The sequence below is a fragment of the Bombina bombina genome, chromosome 2 (assembly GCF_027579735.1).
Source record: "Bombina bombina isolate aBomBom1 chromosome 2, aBomBom1.pri, whole genome shotgun sequence".
Classification (NCBI taxonomy): Eukaryota; Metazoa; Chordata; class Amphibia; order Anura; family Bombinatoridae; genus Bombina; species Bombina bombina.
The window spans coordinates 927,161,641-927,182,716 of record NC_069500.1 but is presented as its reverse complement, the minus strand read 5'-3'; the positions used below and the strand labels follow the sequence as shown (position 1 = coordinate 927,182,716).

At 40.3% G+C, this 21,076-nt stretch overlaps 1 protein-coding gene across 6 annotated transcripts in view; it reads left to right on the top strand.

The window, feature by feature from the left end:
* The window catches only part of HNRNPD (heterogeneous nuclear ribonucleoprotein D), a 119,507-nt gene that overhangs the window by 10,795 nt on the left and 87,636 nt on the right, over positions 1-21,076 (top strand). The window lies entirely within an intron of this gene.

Genomic DNA, 21,076 nt, shown 5'->3' with positions numbered 1-21,076 from the left:
CCGTAGCTGCCCAGGTAGAGCTGTAGTTTTCAAGCGGGGATGCGCACCCGAGATCTGCAGCCGCCTCTCTGCCCCAAACACACACTACTACACCAGGGAGCAGCGTGTGGGGTATTATATCTGCTGACCGCTCTGCTCCGGAAGTGGGCTGCAAGGAGATCTCCAGAGAAGAAAAGAGAATTCATCCGTTGCCACTGTGATCCTGACAGCACACTCGGGTTCCACCGCACTTTGCGCTCAAATGCTGCCACAGTCCTTCTCCCCAAGACCATCAGCGGGGCCCAGCCTTAGCATCCGCAGCGTTCCCTTCTGTGTCCCACCCGTCAAGGCACCGGCACAAACAACCACCGCAGAGACACCGGCGCACAGGAACCCCGACGGGGGTAAGTAATAGTCTCTGTAGTGGTCTCTGCAGTGAAGGTAGGGGATATATGGACCAATTTAAGCCTGGGTTGAGTCTGGGTTGAGCCTAGGTTGACTGAAGTCGAGCCCTGTATAACTGGCCACAGGGCAGAGGGGTTTCACATATGCATGACAGAACCACCGTGAACTTGCTTGTCTTGCTGATTTAACACATGCGGCACATCTTGTCCGTGAGTTAGGGCTGTATATATAGGACCAGGTACTTGTACTGCCCCGCCGTCTATGGAAAATAAAACTTGTGCTTCAGCCAACAAGCACTAACCAGGCTGCTTTGGGGGACTTCTGTTTCAAGGATCCACGGATCCCAAATCCAGGCCGGATAGCGTTTCCACGGCCAAGGATAATTCAGCAAACCGCTGGCAGATAGGTTTTTCTCCAGGCAGCGTGTACCTGGAGCGGGAGCTAACACCTGTGTGCTCTGCCTCCAGCAGGAAGTCCTCGCCGAGACTCTAATGTCCCTTTAACTTCAATGTGCATGTGGCTACCATTGAAATGGCCATAGTGTGTGCACTCTTGTCTTACCCATGCTCCCAGTTCTTGTAAGGTAATGCCTTTCCAATGTGCAAGTTAACTAGAATAATATGCAGATGTGTACACATTTTTTATATTACAATGCTAGCGTGTTAGATCTTGGGAACTAGCAGATTTCCATGTTCAATTGGATGGTCTTTATAAATATTACCTGAAGGCCCCCTGCAAGTGCAGAAAGCAGTTTGTTTTGGGAAAATATTTTTTTTTGTACTGTGAGACAAAAATCTATATATTCCACTCAGTAGCTCCAGTATTGTACAGATTTCTTTGTTCTAGTGTCCATGCTAATACTCACTGTACTATTTTACATGCATATGCCTGACCCCTGGTATCAACCAGATTGCTTAAGCATAATTGTTTTGTTATTGTAAACGAGTACATTGGGTATCTATCTATCCCCTATACAATATATATCTCTAAAGGAGCTAGGTATGTAGTAAATATGCTCAATATATTCTCTTATAATTGTGCCCTATTAAATGTTAGGTGCTTTCCTGGTTGCATAAAATATAACATTATTATTTAAGTGAAGGTCAATTTTGACGAATTAGTGCCTGGTTTTTATTAATCCTATTAAAAACAAGGGCACTTAAATTCATCAAACCCCCCCTGCTGTGATTGAAGGAAGCCGGATTCGTCATTTCTGACGTAAGCAGAGGCTTCCGACGGCCAGGGGAATCAATGGGAGCAGCTTTCAGGATTAAAAGGTAAGTTTTTTTTTGAAGAAAACTCTTGAAATGTCAATTTTGATGAATTAAAGTGCCCTTGTTTTTAATAGGATTATTAAAAACCGGGCACTAATTTGTCAAAATTGACGTTTACTTTAAAGGGACAGTCTACACCAGAATTTTTATTGTTTTAAAAGATAGATAATCCCTTTTATTACCCATTTCCCAGTTTTGCATAACCAACACATTTATAATATACTTTTAACCTCTGTGATTATCTTGTATCTAAGCCTCTGCAAACTGCCCCTTTTTTTCAGTTCTTTGGACAGACTTGCAGTCTAGCCAATCAGTGCCTGCTCCCAGATAACTTCTCGTGCACAAGCACAGTGTTATCTATATGAAATACGTGAACTAACACCCTCTAGTGGTGACAAACTGTTAAAATGCAATCTGAAAGAGGTGGGCTTCAAGGTCTAAGAAATTAGCATATGACCCTCCTAGGTTAAGCTTTCAACTAAGAATACCAAGAGAACAAAGCAAAATTGGTGATAAAAGTAAATTGGAAAATTGTTTAACATTACATGCTCTATCTGAATCATGAAAGTTTATTTTGGCCTAGACTGTCCCTTTAACACTCTGGCTCCTTTCAGGGATATGTAATGGATTTTGGAGTTTGCTGTTGTATTAAAGTGAATGTAAATTTTGATGCTAAAGTGCCCGGTTTTTAAAACTTTGATTAAAAACAGGGGCACTTTAATTCATCAATATTTTCATTTCACTCCTGTTGTGAAAATAAACTTACTTTTTAATCTTCACAGCAGCTCCAGCTTCCTCCACCTGTTTCAAAGCCTCTTCCTGGGTCTAAAATGAGGTATCTGGCTTCCTCCAATCACAGCAGTGAATCAGACACTGAATCCCCCGGGGGGGAATCTGTGATTGGAGGATGACCTATCAATCATTTCTGACATCAGAAATGGCTTGTGAGACCGGAGGAAGCAGCAGCTGCTGTGAAGTTTAAAAGGTAAGTTTTTTTTGTCACAACAGGAGTGAAATGTAAATTTTGATGAATTAAAGTGCCCCTGTTTTTAATCAAAATTTTAAAAACCGGGCACTTAAACATCAAAATTTACATTCACTTTAAATGTTGGGTAACCATCCCCATAACAAACTTCAATACTTGGTTATGGATACTTGGTACTGAATTGCACACAGTTTGATTTTGTATGGCTTATTTATTGTTTATTTTATTTAAAGGGACAGTCAACGCCAGCATTTTTTTTTTAAAATATAGATAATCCCTTAATTACCCATTCCCCTGTTTTGCATAACCAACACAGTTATAATAATACACATTTTACCTCTGTAATTGCCTTGTATCTAAGCCTCTGCAGACTGCTCCCTTATTTCAGTTCTTTGGACAGACTTGCATTTTAGCCAATCTGTGCTCACTCCTCGTTAAATTCACGTGCATGAGCTCAATGTTATCTATATGAAACACACGAACTAACGCCCTCTAGTGGTGAAAAACGATCAAAATGCATTTAGATTAGAGGCTGCCTTCAAGGTCTAAGAAATAAGCATATGAACCTCCTAGGTTTAGCTTTAACTAAGAATACCAAATGAACAAAGCAAAATTGGTGATAAAAGTAAATTGGAAAGTGGTTTAAAATTACACGCCCTATTTAAATCATGAAAGTTTTTATTTTTGGACCTAACTGTCCCTTAAATATTTCTATTAAGAACAGTTGGCTTCTTCCATTTTTTGTTTCCATGAGCTGTGGTCTTTTCTGCAAAACTATTCTTCAAATCGATAAAGCTGGAAGCTACTGTGGTATTGATTAGTAAAATTGTCTCGCCCATAATGCAAGGGTTGGCAATTTTTATATGGAATTTAGCACCCAGAATTAAAGGGATATGAAACCAATTTTTTTCCCCTTTAATGATTCTGATAGAGCATGCAATTCTAAGCAACTTTCTAATTTACTCCTATTATCAATTTTTGTTTGTTCTTTTGATATCTTTATTTGAAATGGCAGGAATGTAAGCTTAAGAGCCAGCCCATTTTTGGTTCAGCACCCTGGGTAGTGCTTGCTTGATTGGTGGCTACATTTAGCCACCAATCATGAAAGTCCAGCTCACACTGTTATTGGATGGGTGCACGCTATCGCTAGGCACTGCACAGCCCAGCAATCAAATTCCAAAACAAAAAGTGAATAGCAGCACTCCAATAGAATTTTCCAATTATTTATTGCATATCCAGGAGTACAAAAAGATAGCCACCAATCAGCAAGCGCTACCCATGTGCTGAACCAAAAATGGTCCGGCTCTTAAAGTGAAAGTAAAGTCAGACTATTCATTATAAATATTTAAAAAATATATTAAAAAATAAAGGATACTTTTAATTCATCATTTTGTTCTAATCGTTTTCGATACCCGCTTTAAATTTTTTTTTTTTCCTTGTAGGTGACGTATCCAGCCATATCTAACTGATTGGTCCCCCAGTGTTGTCTTGCTCCATTTCATATATACGCCCCAGGCTTAAAATGCGCATGCGGCTAACTATGAATTACAGCTGTCTCTAGAAGCGCGTTCCTGCAAGCCGCATGCGCATTTTAAACAAAGGGAATCCCCTACTTTCGTTAATATTGAAGAAATCACACAGGGCTCCCTGCCTCTTGCTTCCACGTCCGCCCCCAATCGCACTCTACCGCATACTATTGGTTCTGATGTACCATCTATCAGGATGTGGACCAATGAGAGCTCGCCACGTGCTGGACTACCAGCTAACCACGCGTACTGATTGAAAGTTCTCAGTCCATGTGATTATTAGAAGGCGGGTGTAGGTACATATTGCAAAATATGGTGTAGTGAAATAAGCACTTATGAAAAACGGAGGTATTTTCCATTTTGTAGTGTATTACCAATACTGTTATGTTTACAGTATAGACAGGAGTGCTGCATATATTTGTGGCATGACAAGGAGCCGTATTCTCCGCCATCTGACTAACTGTAAGGGAGTGTCTTCAGTTAAACATGGCTGAGAGAGAGGTTACGAGCACGCTTCATGATGTATACGGCGGGTGGGACTGCTGATATAGTAAGAAGGATGAAGCAGGAAGAAAGCGACGGGGCGGAGGAACATAACGAAGAGTAAGATCACAATTAGGCAGATATTTAAAAAAAAATAAAAAAATAAATACCGGTATATAAATACAAAAATATAAAGTTAGCAATTTAACATGTTAATGGTAGATTAACCAATAGCTGTATTGCAATATAGTAAAATGTACTCTCACTTTAAAGGGACACTGTACCCAAATTGTTTCTTTTGTAATTCAGAAAGAGCATGCAATTTTAAGCAACTTTCTAATTTACTCCTATTATCAATTTTTCTTCGTTCTCTTGCTATCATTATTTAAAAAAGAAGGCATCTAAGCTTTTTTTTTGGTTTCAGTGCTCTGGACAGCACTTTTTTATTGGTGGATGAATTCATCCACCAATCAGCAAGGACAACCCAGGTTGTTCACCAAAAATGGGCCGGCATCTAAACTTACATTCTTGCATTTCAAATAACGATACCAAGAGAATGAAGAAAATTTGATAATAGGAGTAAATTAGAAAGTTGCTTAAAATTTCACGCTCAATCTGAATCACAAAAGAAAAATTTTGGGTACAGTGTCCCTTTAAGCTTACATTCCTGTTTTTTTTTTTAAATAAAGATGCCAAGAGAACAAATTAGTAAATTATAAAGTTGTTTAAAATTGCATGCTTTATCTGAATCATGAAAGAAAAAATTGGGGTTTCGTATCCCTTTTTTTAATATTAAGGAGCAATACATGGGTGTTGGTATATAGAAATATGAAGAGGAATTTCACAATCGACAACAAATAAAACTACTGTTATATCTCTGCTACCTAAATGTGATCTTCCTTATTTGGACTGAAGTGGAAATGGCACTAAAACAGTTTCACAAATACTACAATTATTTCCACCCCACCATTAATCTCACTATGGAACACTTCACCAAAAGTGTAAATATCCTAGATACAACTCTTAATATCAGTAAAGAAGGCACTATCACAACTACAATATACAAAAAAAAAAACGGTTCACAAGAAATACCTCTCTAGCTTATATTGCAAAGCTTTGATACCACCGCATCTGCTCGGATGAGGGGACAAAAACCCCCCCAATATCTGTCCTCTATGACTTTCATGATCCATCAAGGACATTCTGCACGACAGAAATCGAACGAGCCATGAAAATACAGAGAAACAACCTTTTGCAATATAGAAAGAGACCACCAGAGTCCCCCTAGTTCTTACTTACAACAAAGCAACGACACCACATAAGCAAATTAAGGCTTTACAACCTATATTAACCCTTTGGTTGCTAAGCCATTTCCCACCTGGGTGCTGTCAGAATTTATAATCTGTATATTGCTTGTTATGTAGCCACAGTGGTGTATGCAGTTTGATATATCTATGATAGAGCAGAGAAATGTGAAAAATATCAATTTCTTTCATGTAATTGGCAAGAGGCCATGAGCTAGTGACGTATGGGATATACAATCCTGCCAGGAGGGGCAAAGTTTCCCAAACCTCAAAATGCCTATAAATACACCCCTCACCACACCCACAATTCAGTTTTACAAACTTTGCCTCCTATGGAGGTGGTGAAGTAAGTTTGTGCTAAGATTTCTACGTTGATATGCGCTTCTCAGCAATTTGAAGCCTGATTCCTCTGAGTACAGTGAATGTCAGGGATGTGAAGGGAGTATCACCTATTGAATGCAATGGTTTTCCTCACGGGGATCTATTTCATAGGTTCTCTGTTATCAGTCTTAGAGATTCATCTCCTACCTCCCTTTTCAGATCGACGATATACTCTCATATTCCATTACCTCTACTTTATAACCATTTCAGTACTGGTTTGGCTATCTGCTATATGTGGATAGGTGTCTTTTGGTAAGTATGTTTTCATTACTTAAGACACTCTCCGCTATGGTTTGGCACTTTATGTATTTATATAAAGTTCTAAATATATGTATTGTACTTATTTGCTATGATTCAGGTTTTCAGTATATTTCCTTTTGCAGACAGTTTCATATCTGGGAAATACATTTTCCTAAAAAATATATTTTCTCCAACATAGGTGTGTCCGGTCCACGGCGTCATCCTTACTTGTGGGATATTCTCTTCCCCAACAGGAAATGGCAAAGAGCCCAGCAAAGCTGGTCACATGATCCCTCCTAGGCTCCGCCTACCCCAGTCATTCTCTTTGCCGTTGTACAGGCAACATCTCCACGGAGATGGCTTAGAGTTTTTTAGTGTTTAACTGTAGTTTTTATTATTCAATCAAGAGTTTGTTATTTTGAAATAGTGCTGGTATGTACTATTTACTCTGAAACAGAAAAGAGATGAAGATTTCTGTTTGTATGAGGAAAATGATTTTAGCAACCGTTACTAAAATCCATGGCTGTTCCACACAGGACTGTTGAGAGGAATTAACTTCAGTTGGGGGGAACAGTGAGCAGTCTTTTGCTGCTTGAGGTATGACACATTCTAACAAGACGATGTAATGCTGGAAGCTGTCATTTTCCCTATGGGATCCGGTAAGCCATTTTTATTCACACAGTAAATAAGGGCTTCACAAGGGCTTATTAAGACTGTAGACATTTTCTGGGCTAAATCGATCATATTTACACATATTTAGCCTTGAGGAATCATTTAATCTGGGTATTTTTTGTAAAATAATATCGGCAGGCACTGTTTTAGACACTTTATTCTATTGGGGCTTTCCCTAATCATAGTCAGAGCCTCATTTTCGCGCCGGTATGGCGCACTTGTTTTTGAGAACAGCATGACATGCAGCTGCATGTGTGTGGAGCTCTGATACATAGAAAAGTCTTTCGGAAGGCATTATTTGGTATCGTATTCCCCTTTGGGCTTGGTTGGGTCTCAGCAAAGCAGATTCCAGGGACTGTAAAGGGGTTAAATATAAAAACGGCTCCGGTTCCGTTATTTTAAGGGTTAAAGCTTCCAAATTTGGTGTGCAATACTTTTAAGGCTTTAAGACACTGTGGTGAAATTTTGGTGAATTTTGAACAATTCCTTCATACTTTTTCGCAATTGCAGTAATAAAGTGTGTTCAGTTTAAAATTTAAAGTGACAGTAACGGTTTTATTTTAAAACGTTTTTTGTGCTTTATCAAGTTTATGCCTGTTTAACATGTCTGAACTACCAGATAGATTGTGTTCTGACTGTGGGGAAGCCAAGGTTCCTTCTCATTTAAATAGATGTGATTTATGTCATAAAAAATTTAGTAAAAATGATGCCCAAGATGATTCCTCAAGTGAGGGGAGTAAGCATGGTACTGCATCATCCCCTCCTTCGTCTACACCAGTTTTGCCCATACAGGAGGCCCCTAGTACATCTAGTGCGCCAATACTCCTTACTATGCAACAATTAACGGCTGTAATGGATAATTCTATCAAAAACATTTTAGCCAATATGCCCACTTATCAGCAAAAGCGCGACTGCTCTGTTTTAGAAAATACTGAAGAGCATGAGGACGCTGATGATATTGGTTCTGAAGTGCCCCTACACCAGTCTGAGGGGGCCAGGGAGGTTTTGTCTGAGGGAGAAATTTCAGATTCAGGAAAAATTTCTCAACAAGCTGAACCTGATGTGATTACTTTTAAATTTAAGTTGGAACATCTCCGCGCTCTGCTTAAGGAGGTGTTATCCAATTTGGATGATTGTGATTATCTGGTCATTCCAGAAACACTATGTAAAATGGACAAGTTCCTAGAGGCCCCGGGGCCCCCCGAAGCTTTTCCTATACTCAAGCGGGTGGCGTACATTGTTAATAAAGAATGGGACAGGCCCGGTGTACCTTTCGTACCTCCCCCCATATTTGAAAAATTGTTTCCTATAGTCGACCCCAGAAAGGACTTATGGCAGACAGTCCCCAAGGTCGAGGGGGCGGTTTCTACTCTAAACAAGCGCACCACTATACCCATAGAAGATAGTTGTGCTTTCCAAGATCCTATGGATAAAAAATTAGAAGGTTTGCTAAAAAAGATGTTTGTTCAGCAAGGTTACCTTCTACAACCAATTGCATGCATTGTCCCTGTCACTACAGCCGCGTGTTTCTGGTGCGATGAGCTAGAAAAGGCGATTATTAGTAATTCTTCTTCTTATGAGGAGATTATGGACAGAATTCGTGCTCTTAAATTGGCTAATTCTTTCACCCTAGACGCCACCTTGCAATTGGCTAGGTTAGCGGCGAAAAATTCTGGGTTTGCTATTGTGGCGCGCAGAGCGCTTTGGTTAAAATCTTGGTCAGCGGATGCGTCTTCCAAGAACAAATTGTTTGACATTCCTTTCAAGGGGAAAACACTGTTTGGCCCTGACTTGAAAGAGTTTATCTCTGATATCACTGGGGGCAAGGGCCACGCCCTTCCTCAGAATAGGTCTTTCAAGGCCAAAAATAAACCTAATTTTCGTCCCTTTCGCAGAAACGGACCAGCCCCAAGTGCTACGTCCTCTAAGCAGGAGGGTAATACTTCTCAAGCCAATCCAGCCTGGAGACCAAGGCAAGGCTGGAACAAAGGAAAGCAGGCCAAGAAACCTGCCACTGCTCCCAAGACAGCATGAGATGCGGGCCCCCGATCCGGGACCGGATTTGGTGGGGGGCAGACTCTCTCTCTTCACTCAGGCTTGGGCAAGAGATGTTCTGGATCCTTGGGCGCTAGAAATAGTCTTCCAAGGTTATCTTCTGGAAGTGATTCTTCCTGTTCCATTAAAAGAACGAGGGATGGGGTTCTACTCCGATCTGTTCGTAGTTCCCAAAAAAAGAGGGAACGTTCAGACCAATCTTAGATCTCAAGATCCTAAACAAGTTTCTCAAGGTTCCATCGTCCAAAATGGAAACCATTCGAACAATCCTTCCATCCAGGAAGGTCAATTCTTGACCACGGTGGATTTAAAGGATGCGTATCTACATATTCCTGTCCACAAGGAACATCATCGGTTCCTAAGGTTCGCATTCCTGGACAAGCATTACCAGTTCGTGGCGCTTCCTTTCGGATTAGCCACTGTTCCAAGGATTTTCACAAAGGTACTAGTGTCCCTTCTGGCGGTGCTAAGACCAAGGGGCATTGCTGTAGTACCTTACTTGGACGACATTCTGAAGCGTCGTCCCTTCCTCTAGCAAAGGCTCACACGGACATAGTCCTGGCCTTTCTCAGATCTCACGGATGGAAAGTGAACGTGGAAAAGAGTTCTCTATCTCCGTCGACAAGAGTTCCCTTCTTGGGAACAATAATAGACTCCTTAGAAATGAGGATTTTTCTGTCAGAGACCAGAAAAACAAAACTTCTAAACTCTTGTCGGATACTTCCTTCCGTTCCTCTTCCTTCCATAGCGCAGTGCATGGAAGTGATAGGTTTGATGGTAGCGGCAATGGACATAGTTCCTTTTGCGCGCATTCATCTAAGACCATTTCAATTGTGTATGCTCAGTCAGTGGAATGGGGACTATACAGACTTGTCTCCGAAGATACAAGTAAATCAGAGGACCAGAGACTCACTCCGTTGGTGGCTGTCCCTGGACAACCTGTCACAAGGGGTGACCTCCCGCAGACCAGAGTGGGTCATTGTCACGACCGACGCCAGTCTGATGGGCTGGGGTGCGGTCTGGGGATCCCTGATAGCTCAGGGTCTTTGGTCTCGGGAAGAATCTCTTCTACCGATAAATATTCTGGAACTGAGAGCGATATTCAATGCTCTCAAGGCTTGGCCTCAGCTAGCGAGGGCCAAGTTCATACGGTTTCAATCAGACAACATGACGACTGTTGCGTACATCAACCATCAGGGGGGAACAAGGAGTTCCCTGGCGATGGAAGAAGTGACCAAAATCATTCAATGGGCGGAGACTCGCTCCTGCCACCTGTCTGCAATCCACATCCCAGGAGTGGAAACTTGGGAAGCGGATTTTCTGAGTCGTCAGACATTGCATCCGGGGGTGTGGGAACTCCATCCGGAAATCTTTGCCCAAATCACTCAACTGTGGGGCATTCCAGACATGGATCTGATGGCCTCTCGTCAGAACTTCAAGGTTCCTTGCTACGGGTCCAGATCCAGGGATCCCAAGGCGACTCTAGTAGATGCACTAGTAGCACCTTGGACCTTCAACCTAGCTTATGTATTCCCGCCGTTTTCTCTCATCCCCAGGCTGGTAGCCAGGATCAATCAGGAGAGGGCGTAGGTGATCTTGATAGCTCCTGCGTGGCCACGCAGGACTTGGTAGGCAGATCTGGTGAATATGTCATCGGCTCCACCATGGAAGCTACCTTTGAGACGAGACCTTCTTGTTCAAGGTCCGTTCGAACATCCGAATCTGGTCCTACTCCAGCTGACTGCTTGGAGATTGAACGCTTGATCTTATCAAAGCGAGGGTTCTCAGATTCTGTTATTGATACTCTTGTTCAGGCCAGAAAGCCTGTAACTAGAAAAATTTACCACAAAATATGGAAAAAATATATCTGTTGGTGTGAATCTAAAGGATTCCCTTGGGACAAGGTAAAGATTCCTAGGATTCTATCCTTTCTTCAAGAAGGTTTGGAAAAAGGATTATCTGCAAGTTCCTTGAAGGGACAGATTTCTGCCTTGTCTGTGTTACTTCACAAAGAGCTGGCAGCTGTGCCAGATGTTCAAGCCTTTGTTCAGGCTCTGGTTAGAATCAAGCCTGTTTACAAACCTTTGACTCCTCCTTGGAGTCTCAACTTAGTTCTTTCAGTTCTTCAGGGGGTTCCGTTTGAACCCTTACATTCCGTTGATATTAAGTTATTATCTTGGAAAGTTTTGTTTTTGGCTGCAATTTCTTCCGCTAGAAGAGTTTCAGAATTATCTGCTCTGCAGTGTTCTCCTCCTTATCTGGTGTTCCATGCAGATAAGGTGGTTTTACGTACTAAACCTGGTTTTCTTCCAAAAGTTGTTTCTAACAAAAACATTAACCAGGAGATAGTCGTGCCTTCTTTGTGTCCGAAACCAGTTTCGAAGAAGGAACGTTTGTTGCACAATTTGGATGTTGTTCGCGCTCTAAAATTCTATTTAGATGCTACAAAGGATTTTAGACAAACATCTTCCTTGTTTGTTGTTTATTCTGGTAACAGGAGAGGTCAAAAAGCAACTTCTACCTCTCTCTCTTTTTGGATTAAAAGCATCATCAGATTGGCTTACGAGACTGCCGGACGGCAGCCTCCTGAAAGAATCACAGCTCATTCCACTAGGGCTGTGGCTTCCACATGGGCCTTCAAAAACGAGGCTTCTGTTGATCAGATATGTAGGGCAGCGACTTGGTCTTCACTGCACACTTTTACCAAATTTTACAAGTTTGATACTTTTGCTTCTTCTGAGGCTATTTTTGGGAGAAAGGTTTTTGCAAGCCGTGGTGCCTTCCATTTAGGTGACCTGATTTGCTCCCTCCCTTCATCCGTGTCCTAAAGCTTTGGTATTGGTTCCCACAAGTAAGGATGACGCCGTGGACCGGACACACCTATGTTGGAGAAAACAGAATTTATGTTTACCTGATAAATTACTTTCTCCAACGGTGTGTCCGGTCCACGGCCCGCCCTGGTTTTTTTAATCAGGTCTGATTTATTTTCTTTAACTACAGTCACCACGGTATCATATGGTTTCTCCTATGCAAATATTCCTCCTTAACGTCGGTCGAATGACTGGGGTAGGCGGAGCCTAGGAGGGATCATGTGACCAGCTTTGCTGGGCTCTTTGCCATTTCCTGTTGGGGAAGAGAATATCCCACAAGTAAGGATGACGCCGTGGACCGGACACACCGTTGGAGAAAGTAATTTATCAGGTAAACATAAATTCTGTTTCTTACCTGGAGTTTAGTCTCTTTTTTTTTTTTTTTTACAAATTGACTCTTTTAAATTCGCGGGCAAAATGAGGCTCGAAGGGCGCAAAATGCCAAAGTTTATTGCGTCATTCTTAGCACGAAGTTAAGTTCGTTGACGCGGATTTGTCATTTCCGGCGTCTTAGTTGACGCTGAGTCTTTCACAAGGTTGCGTCATCTGTAACGCGAGTGTGTCATTTCCGGACGTTATTGGCGCTAAAAAATATTTTTCTGTTGGTGTGCGTCGTACTTGGGGCCAAATATTTTCATTATTTAAGACCCCATTCCTATATGCCTCTTGCCTTTTTCTCTATCAGAAGACTATGCTATTTGCATTTTTTCCCATTCTTGAAACTGCCATATAAGAAAATTTGATTATTTTGCTTTATGTTTTTTTTCTCTTACATTTGCAAGATGTCTCAATCTGATCCTGTCTCAGAAATCACTGTTGGAACCCTGCTGCCTGATAATAGTTCTACCAAAGCTAAGTGCATTTGTTGTAAATTTGTGGAAGTTATTTCTCCAGCTGTGGTTTGTAATAGTTGTCATGATAAACTTTTACATGCAGGGAATGTATCCATCAGTAGTCGTTCATTACCTGTTGCTGTTCCTTCAACATCTAATGCACAAGATATACCTGTAAATTTAAAAGAATTTATTTCTGATTCTATTCGGAAGGCTTTGTCTGCCAATCCCGCCTTCTAATAATTGTAAAAGGTCTTTTAAAACTTCTCATAAAGTTGATGAAATTGACCGACAAAATACTGAATTATCCTGCTCTGATAAGGATCGATCTGGTTCAGAAGATCCTACCTCAGATATTGACACTAGCAAAACTTATTTAGTTAAAATGGCGTATTTTCGTTCTTTGTTAAAAGAAGTGTTGATTACATTAGATATGAAGAAAACTAGTCCTCTTGATATTAAAACTAGTAAACGTTTAAATTCTGTTTATAAACCTCCTGTGGTTATTCCAGAGGTTTTTCCAGTTCCTGATGGTATTTCTGATATGATTTCTAAGGAATGGAATAGGCCTAGTACTTCTTTTATTCCTTCTTCAAGGTTTAAAAAATGGTATCCTTTGCCAGCAGTTACTTTAGAGTTTTGGGAAAAGATCCACAAAGTTGATGGGGCTATCTCTACTCTTGCTAAATGTACTACTATTCCTACAGAAGATACTTCTTTTAAAGATCCTTTAGATAGGAATCTTGAATCTTATCTAAGGAAAGCCTATTTATGTTCAGGTCAGGCCTGCAATTTCTTTGTCTGATGTTGCAGCTGCTTCAACTTTCTGGTTGGAGACTTTAGCGCAACAAATATTGGATTCTGAATGCTAATAATTTTATTTGTAATGCCATGTTTGATATGATCAAAATTGATGTTAAATCTATGTCTTTAGCTATTTTAGCTAGAAGAGCTATGTGGCTTAAATCTTGGAATGCTGACATGACTTCTAAGTCCAGATTGCTATATCTTTCTTTCCAAGGAAAAAAGTTATTTGGTTCTCAGTTGGATTCAATAATTTCAACTGTCACAGGGTGAAGGGCGTTTTTTTGCCTCAGGATAAAAGACCTAAGGGTAAATCTAAAGCTTCTAACCGTTTTCGTTCCTTTCGTCAAAATAAGGAACAGAAACCTAATCCTTCCCCCAAGGAATCTGTTTCCAATGGGAAGCCTTCCTCAAATTTGAATAAATCCAAGCCATTTTAAGAGATCAAAGCCAGCCCCCAAGTCCGCATGAAGGTGCGTCTCTCATTCCAGCTCAGCTGGTAGGGGACAGATTAAGATTTTTCAAAGATGTTTGGACCAATTTGGTTCAAAATCAATGGATTCAGAGTATTGTCTCTGAGGGGTACAGAATAGGATTCAGAGTAAGGCCGCCTGTGAAGATTTTTTTTTTTTTTTTTCTCTCTCTCACAAATTCCAGCAAACCCAGTAAATACTCAGGTTTTCCTGAAGTGTGTTTCAGACCTGGAGTTATCAGGGATAATCATGCCAGTTCCGTTTCAGGAACAGGGTCTTGGGTTTTATTCAAATCTATTCATTGTCCCAAAGAAAGAAAATTCATTCAGACCAGTTCTGGATCTGAAAATTTTGAATCGTTATGTAAGAGTACCAACTTTCAAAATGGTGACTATAAGGACTATTCTGCCTTTTGTTCAGCAAGGGCATTATGTGTCCAAAATAGACTTACAGGATGCATATCTTCTTATTCCGATTCATCCAGATCATTATCAGTTTCTGAGATTCTTTTTTCTAGACAAGTATTACCAATTTGTCGCTCTTCCTTTTGGCCTAGCGACAGCTCCAAGAATCTTTTCAAAGGTTCTTGGTGTCCTACTCTCTAATCAGAGAACGGGGTATTGCAGTGTTTCCTTATTTGGACGATATCTTGGTACTAGCTCAGTCTTTACATTCTGCAGAATCTCACACAAATCAACTAGTGTTGTTTCTTCAAAGACATGGTTGGAGGATCAATTTACCAAAAAGTTCCTTGATTCCTCAGATAAGGGTTACCTTTTTAGGTTTCCAGATAGATTCAGTGTCCATGACTCTGTCTCTAACAGACAAGAGACAATTAAAATTGGTTTCAGCTTGTTGGAACCTTCAGTCTTAATTATTCCCGTCAGCTATGTGCATGGAAGTTTTAGGTCTCATGACTGCAGCGTCGGACGCAATCCCCTTTGCTCGTTTTCATTTGAGACCTCTCCAGCTTTGTATGCTGAATCAATGGTGCTGGGATTATACAAGGATATCACAATTAATATCCTTAAATCCCAATGTTCGACTATCTCTGACTTGATGGTTAGATCACCATTGTATAGTTCTAGGGGCCTCTTTTTGGTTTGTCCAACCTGGACTGTGATCACAACAGATGCAAGTCTTTCAGGTTGGGGAGCTGTTTGGGGATCTCTGACAGCATAAGGGGTTTGGAAATCTCAAGATGCGAGATTACGAATCAATATTTTGGAACTCCGTGCAATTTTCAGGGCTCTTCAAGCTTGGCCTCTGTTGAAGAGAGAACCGTTCATTTGCTTTCAGATGGACAATATCACAGCTGTGGAATATGTCAATCATCAGGGTGGGACTCACAGTCCCCTAGCTATGAAAGAAGTATCTTGAATACTTTCTTGGGTGGAATCCAGCTCTTGTCTAATTTCTGTGGTACATATCCCAGGTGTAGACAATGTGGGAAGTGGATTATCTCAGCCGTCAGACTTTACATCCAGATGTGTTTTCTGATTGTTCAGATGTGGGGTCTTCAAGAAATAGATCTGATGGCTTTTCATCTAAGCAAGAAACTTCCCAGGTACCTGACCAGGGATCTTCAGGCGGAAGCAGTGGATGCATTGACACTTTCTTGGTGCTACCAACCTGCTTATATTTTCCCGCCTCTAGTTCTTCCAAGAGTGATCTCCAATATCATCATGGAACAGTCGTTTGTATTGCTGGTAGCACCAGCATGGCCTCACAGATTTTGGTTTGCAGATCTTGTCAGGATTTCAAGTTGCCAACCTTGGCCACTTCCTGTAAGACCAGACCTGTTTCAAGGGCCGTTTTTCCATCAGGCTCTCAAATTGCTAAATTTGAAGGTATGGAAATTGAACGCCTAGTGCTTAGTCATAGAGGTTTCTCTGACTCTGTGATTAATACTATGTTACAGGCTTGTAAATCTGTTTCTAGAAAGATTTATTATCGAGTTTGGAAGACTTATATTTCATGGTGTTCTTCTCATAAATTCTCCTGCCATTTTTTTTTAGAATTCCTAGAATTTTTACAGTTTCTTCAGGATGGTTTGGATAAGGGTTTGTCTGCAAGTTCCTTGAAGGGACAAATCTCTGCTCGTTCTGTCTTATTTAACAGATTGCTAAGCTTCCTGATATTCACTGTTTTGTACAGGTTTTGGTTCGTATCAAGCCTGTCATTAAATCAGTCTCTCCTCCTTGGAGTCTTAATTTGGTTCTGAAGGCTTTACAGGCTCCTCCATTTGAACCTATGCGTTCTTTGGATATTAAATTACTTTCTTGGAAAGTGTTGTTCCTTTTGGCCATCTCTTCTGCTAGAAGAGTTTCTGAGTTATCTGCTCTTTCTTGTGAATCTCCTTTTCTGATTTTTTTTCATCAGGATAAGGCGGTTTTGCAGACTTCATTTAAATTCTTACTTAAAGGGACAGTATACACTCATTTTCATATAACTGCATGTAATAGACACTACTATAAAGAATAAGATGCACAGATACTGATATAAAAATCCAGTATAAAACTGTTTAAAAACTTACTTAGAAGCTGTCAGTTTGGCTCTGTTGAAAAGGTAGCTGGAAAGCCCACTGCAAGTGGCAAATAAGACACTCCCCCCCCCCTTCTTTTGCATATGAAAAGACCCTTTACACAAACAGCAGCAAGCTGGAGAAGGTAGCTGACAGTATTCACATAAAACTTTGGGGCTTGGTTAGGAGTCTGAAAATCAGAGCAATGTTATTTAAAAATAAGCAAAACTATACATTTATTTTTTTTTAAAAACTTTATGGGCTATATAAATAGATCATCTACAAAACATTTATGCAAAGAAAAAATGAGTGTATAATGTCCCTTGAAGGTTGTGAATTCTAACATTAATAGAGAAATTTTTGTCCCTTCCTTGTGTCCTAATCCTAAGAATTCTTTGAAGAAATCCTTACATTCTTTGGATGTGGTAAGAGCTTTGAAATATTATGTTGAAGCTACTAAAGATTTCAGAAAGACTTCTAGTCTATTTGTTATCTTTTCTGGTTCTAGGAAAGGTCAGAAGGCTTCTGCCGTTTCCTTGGCTTCGTGGTTAAAGCTTTTGAATCATTCAGCTTATTTGCAGTTGGGTCAAGCCCCGCCTAAGAGAATTACAGCTCATTCTACTAGATCAGTCTCCACTTTGTGGGCTTTTAAGAATGAAGCTTCAGTTGATCAGATATGCAAAGAAGCAACCTGGTCTTCTTTGCACACATTTACTAAATTCTACCGTTTTGATGTATTCGCTTCTTCTGAAGCAGTTTTTGGTAGAAAAGTTTTTCAGGGAGCTGTTTCAGTTTAGTTCTTCTGCTTATGTTTTAATTTTTTTTTTGTTCATGAGAATTAACTTATTTTGGGTTGTGGATTATTTTTTTTTCAGCGAAAAATGGCTGTTTTTTATTTTTATCCCTCCCTCTCTAGTGACTCTTGCATGGAGTTCCACGTCTTGATTATTGCTATCCCAAACGTCACTTGCTCATGGACTCTTGCCAATTACATGAAAGAAAGCATAATTCATCTAAGAACTTACCTGATAAATTCATTTCATATTGGCAAGAGTCCATGAGGCCCACCCTTTTTGTGGTGGTTATGATTTTTTGTATATAGCACAATTATTTCCAAATTCCTTTGTTGATGCGTTTTACTCCTTTCTTTATCACCCCCCCCCCCTCTTAGCTATTCATTAACCCAAAGTATTGATCTACGCCCATTTTGGTATATTTCATGCCACCATTTCACCGCCAAATGCGATCAAATACAAAAAATCTTTCACTTTTTCACAAATTTTTTCACAAACTTTCGGTTTCTCACTGAAATTTACAAACAGCTTGTGCAATTATGACATAAATGGTTGTAAATGCTTCTCTGGGATCCCCTTTGTTCAGAAATAGCAGACATATATGGCTTTGGCTTTGCTTTTTGGTAATTAGAAGGCCACTAAATGCCACTGCGCACATACGTGTATTATGCCCAGCAGTGAAGGGGTTAATTGGGGAGCATGTAGGGAGATTTTTTGGGGTAATTCTAGCTTTAGTGTAGTAAAAAACCCAAAGTATTGATCTAGGCCCATTTTGGTATATTTCATTCCACCATTTCACAGCCAAATACGTTCAAATAAAAAGAAACACTTTACATTTTTCACAATTTTAGGATTCTTACTGAAATCATTTACAAACAGCTTGTGCAATTATGGCACAAATGGTTTTAAATGCTTCTCTGGGATCTCCTTTGTTCAGAAATAGCAGGCCCATTTTGGTATATTTCATGCTACCAATTCACCACCAAATGTGATCAAATAAGAAAAAAAAAAAAAGTTTCCTTTTCAACAAACTTTAGGTTTCTCACTGAAATTATTTACAAACAGCTTGTGCAATTGTGGCACAAATGATTGTAAATGCTTCTCTGGGATCCCCTTTGTTCAGAAATAGCAGACTTATATGGCTTTGGCGTTGCTTTTTGATAATTAGAGGGCCGCTAAATGCCACTGCGCATCACACATGTATTATGGCTAGCAGTAAAGGGGTTAATTAGGTAGCTTGTAGGGAGTTTGCAGGGTTAATTTTAGCTTTAGTGTAGAGATCAGCCTCCCACCTGAAAAATCAGATCCCCTGATCCCTCCCAAACAGCTCTCTTCCCTCCCCCACCCCACAATTGTTCCCGTCATCTTAAGTACTGGCAGAAAGTCTGCCAGTACTAAAATAAGATATATTTTTATTTATTTTTTTAGCATATGTACGTATGCTGCTGTGTAGAATCCCCCCTTAGCCCCCAATCTCACGGATCCCCCATCAAACAGTTTTCTAGCCTAATGGGCGCCATCTTGGGACTGGCAGCTGTCTGCCAGTACCCAGTTTAGTAAAAAAAAAAAAAAAAGCTTTAATTTTTTACCCTTTTCTGTAGTGTAGCTATCCCCCCCCCCCCCCGAACCCTTCGATTTGCTTTATAAATTAAAATTCCTCCCCTTTTCTCATAATTTTGTATTCAATTTTTCTGTAGTGTAGCGGTTCCCACCCACCCACGCGCACACATCCATGCACGACCCCGGGCACTCCCGCCTCCGATCCCGCCCCCCTCCACATGATCACAGGCCCATTGCAGGCCGCCCACTTGCCTCCCTGCTTTGCTCCCACCCACCGACGACGCTCCGGTGTAGAGAGGGCCACAGAGTGGCGCTCTCTGCATCGGAGGCTTGTAAAGGGGTATTGCAGGATGCCTCCATATCGAGGCATCACTGCAATACCCTCAGAGCTGCTGGAAGCGATCGCGATAGCTTCCAGCACTCTGTTAGACAACTGACGTACCAGGTACGTCTATTGTCATTAACTGCTTGTTAATGCATGACGTACCTGGTACGTCAGTTGTCATTAATGGGCCACTAAACCGAAAATCTTTTTCATTATTCAGATAGAGAATAGAAATTTAAACATTACAATTTACTTCCATCATTTATTTTGCTTCATTTTTTAAATATCCTTATTTGAAGAAAAAGCAATGCACATGATGCTTCTATGTGCAGCACCCAATCAGCAGCTAGTGAGCATATCTAGATATGCTTTTCATCAAAGAATATCAAGAGAATAAAACAAATTAGATAATATAAGTAATTTGGAAAGATGTTTAAAATTGCTTTCTCTTTCTAAATCATAAAAGAAAAAATGTGGGTGGCATGTCCCTTTTAAGGGGTTAAACTGAATTGTGGGTGTGGTGAGGGGTGTATTTATAGGCATTTTGAGGTTTGGGAAACTTTGCCCCTCCTGGTAGTATTGTATATCCCATATGTCACTAGCTCATGGACTCTTGCCAATATGAAAGAAATGAATTTGTCAGGTAAGTTCTTACATAAATTATGTTTTTAGCCAGCTTCTGCTGTTTTTGGCTTTTAACTTTTTAGTACTCTACGTTGAATAGTGTGAATACCTAAAACTTAACTCATTAAATAGCCGTTAAAGTGTTAAGATTACATGCACTAGTCCATTATAACTTTTAATTTTAACACTAGTGACGCTACGTTGTGTGACTAGTGCTGCTGAGTGGACCAGCAGCAGTTTTCGCTCAGGACCAGCAGTGTTCTGCGGGTTCAAGCGGGATTTTAAATATTTGTTTAATCCCTTTGCAGAATTTGAGTGTGTAATTTAACCCTATAATGGCCCCTATAATTGGATTGCAATAAGCAATCTAGTTTTAAGAAAACCTTTAAGATCTAGTTTTATTATTTTGCTGTTAATGGGTTAGCTGCTTGCAGAAATAGAAGACAGGGGTTGAAAAATCCAAGTGCCAGGGTAAAAATATGGCCCTTGCTCCTTGGATTATGAGCCCTTAGCTCAAGTTGTGTGTGTTTTTTTTTTTTTTTTATATATGGATTATTACTTCCACCCCACTGTAAGATGGTGGCAAATCCGTACAGTTGATACACAGGTTCAGAAACCCCAATAATAAGGGATGTTTCAGGCAAACATTCTATACAAGAGGGGGCAGAAGAAAAGTTGTGAGTGGGCAAATCTTAGTGTTTACTTGGAAAGAGTGCCTTGTTCTGCTGAGTAAAGAGTACAATTATTTATATGTATTGTACATATATATGCAGGCACCTAAAACATTTCTGGCTTACAAATTTTGTCAAGCCATGTGATGTTAGTTTAAGTAAAAGGACAGTATTTTGGATAGAAAGCTCATTGCACTGTACTTGTGTTAACAAAAATGCTAGTAAAAGCTGTCCATGCGCCGCCCCCCCCCCCCACACACACACACATTTTAAACACTACCTTTACTCAGAGAT